Here is a 3,190-nt window from a genome sequence, read left to right as displayed (position 1 = left end):
AATCCTCAGGGGTGTGAGCGTTTCGAGATGAGTCGTATACATGTAAATGTTGGTCGTCAGTGACCGTGTGGCCTAATGGATAAGGCGTCGGACTTCGGATATGAAGGTTACAGGTTCGAATGCTGTGACGCTTGTGTTTTTCCAGTTCTGAAAAAGAAACATACCGTTTTAATGTTGCAATTGAACAGTACGAAACCGTCTGAATGTTGCTGTTGACCATTTTTTGCTTGGAGATGCTCTTGAGCTTGAAACACACACAACAAGACCGGTGTTAACTAGCGAAATGGTCGGCAGAGTGCCGACACAGCGAGTTTTGACTATCACTTGCACATCTAAAACAACGTCGGAAAGTAACTCGTTCGGCTTTTGAGTCACATAAAGTATGTGTGTTAATTTTGACGCCACTAGCTCTGCTTGTTGTCATGCAATTTCTTTGCCTCTCAGAAATGATTATGACATAAAAGTGAAGTACGTGACGAGTGTGACGTTAGGAAAACATTAGGCAGCATGGAGAGATTCTGTATGGGACCACCCAACCCAAACGAGTACTGTGTGACGTGCTACCCGGCAGGTATTCACCGAGGTAGCCGGCTAGCTCAGTCGGTAGAGGGTCAGACTCTTAATCCCAGGGTCGTGGGTTCGAGCCAGACGTTGGGCGGAACGGAATTTTGTTCCGCTGCAGATGTAAATTACCGTTTTTCTGATTAACGAGATTTAATGGAAATAGCAACTTTAAACTTTGCCTACGTCTCTGTCAGTCGCAAGGAAACTGTATTTGAAGGTGAAGGTGATTTTGTAGACATGTGTGAAAGACATGTTCTGAAAAGCAAGTGTTGTTGTTTGGAGAGCACATCGGTTACGTGACAGATGTGTAGCCAAGCAGTAATTTGTCGCCATAGCTGCAAATATTAGCCGGTAATATGAAGTGTTGTCAGCTAAAGTCTGATGATGCAGACGACCGTAAGGACGAAGTTACAATAAGTACCGCTAGGCCGCGCCTATTTAGCTCAGTGGTAGAGCACTGGTCTAATAAAGCAGGGGTCGTAAGTTCCATTCTCACAGGAAAAAGATGAATTTTGGAAATCAGTTGCGCGTCGTGGCCGTATAGCAAACAGTACCTGTGATGACGAACAATTAGCGACAGGCGTTTTTTTAAGAATTACTCTCAAATGTGATTAAGGCGAATGGCGCAGATAAAGCATTTGCCAAAGCGGTACAGCATAAGGTGGGACGAGGCAGTCTGAATTACATTTTATAGATGTATTTCTCACATATCTCAGAGCCTCTCGCGATCTTCGTCGTCGTCGTCGTCGTCGTTGTAGTCGTCGTCGTCGTCGTCGTCGTCGCCGCCGCCGCCGCCGCTTCTGCAGAAGTAGCAAATGGCCATCGTAGCAAATGCGGCGAGGGACGCCCTGCCTTCGATTCCGAATGCACAAAGTGTGTGGTCTTGTTTCTCAGTCTATATTTGGTCGGTCTCGTCAGAGGTTGAATGTAACGAATGGGTGGGAAAGAGCAAGGGGCAGCGGCTGTGTAGAACGAAAACACAAATCCTCAGGGGTGTGAGCGTTTCGAGATGAGTCGTATACATGTAAATGTTGGTCGTCAGTGACGGTGTGGCCTAATGGATAAGGCGTCGGACTTCGGATCTGAAGATTACAGGTTCGGATGCTGTCACGCTTGTGTTTTTCCAGTTCTGTAAAAGAAACATACCGTTTTAATGTAGCAATTGAGCAGTACGAAACCGTCTGAATGTTGCTGTTGACCATTTTTTGCTTGGAGATGCTCTTGAGCTTGAAACACACACAACAAGGCCGGTGTTAACTAGCGAAATGGTCGGCAGAGTGCCGACACAGCGAGTTTTGACTATCACTTGCACATCTAAAACAACGTCGGAAAGTAACTCGTTCGGCTTTTGAGTCACATAAAGTATATGTGTTAATTTTGACGCCACTAGCTCTGCTTGTTGTCATGCAATTTCTTTGCCTCTCAGAAATGATTATGACATAAAAGTGAAGTACGTGACGAGTGTCACGTTAGGAAAACATTAGGCAGCATGGAGAGATTCTGTATGCGACCGCCCAACCCAAACGAGTACTGTGTGACGTGCTACCCGGCAGGTATTCACCGAGGTAGCCGGCTATCTCAGTCGGTAGAGCGTCAGACTCTTAATCCCAAGGTCGTTGGTTCGAGCCAGACGCTGGGCGGAACGGAATTTTGTTCCGCTGCAGGTGTAAATTACCGTTTTTCTGATTAATGAGATTTAATGGAAATAGCAACTTTAAACTTTGCCTACGTCTCTGTCAGTCGCAAGGAAACTGTATTTGAAGGTGAAGGTGATTTTGTAGACATGTGTGAAAGACATGTTCTGAAATGCAAGTGTTGTTGTTTGGAGAGCACATCGGTTACGTGTCAGATGTGTAGCCAAGCAGTAATTTGTCGCCATAGCTGCAAATATTAGCCGGTAATATGAAGTGTTGTCAGCTAAAGTCTGATGATGCTGACGACCGTAAGGACGAAGTACCCAAGAGTACCGCTAGGCCCACCTCTTTAGATCAGTGGTAGAGCATTGGTCTAATAACCCTGGGGGCGTAGGTTCCATCCTCACCCGGAGAAAGATGAATTTTGGAAATCAGTTGCGCGTCGTGGCCGTATAGCAAACAGTACCTGTGATGACGAACAATTAGCGACAGGCGTTTTTTTAAGAATTACTCTCAGATGCGATTAAGGCGAATGGCGCAGATAAAGCATTTGCCAAAGCGGTACAGCATAAGGTGGGACGAGGCAGTCTGAATTACATTTTATAGATGTATTTCTCACATATCTCAGAGCCTCTCGCGATATTCGTCGTCGTCGCCGCTGCCGCTTCTGCAGAAGTAGCAAATGGCCATCGTAGCAAATGCGGCGAGGGACGCCCTGCCTTCGATTCCGAATGCACAAAGTGTGTGGTCTTGTTTCTCAGTCTATATTTGGTCGGTCACGTGGGGAAGAAGTTGAATGTAACGAATGGGTGGGAAAGAGCAAGGGGCAGCGGCTGTGTAGAACGAAAACACAAATCCTCAGGGGTGTGAGCGTTTCGAGATGAGTAGTATACATGTAAATGTTGGTCGTAAGTGACCGTGTGGCCTAATGGATAAGGCGTCGGACTTCGGATCTGAAGATTACAGGTTCGAATGCTGTCACGCTTGTGTTT

This window comes from Schistocerca gregaria, unplaced genomic scaffold, assembly GCF_023897955.1.
Source record: "Schistocerca gregaria isolate iqSchGreg1 unplaced genomic scaffold, iqSchGreg1.2 ptg000350l, whole genome shotgun sequence".
Classification (NCBI taxonomy): domain Eukaryota; kingdom Metazoa; phylum Arthropoda; class Insecta; order Orthoptera; family Acrididae; genus Schistocerca; species Schistocerca gregaria.
Note: the sequence above shows the minus strand (reverse complement) of the source record.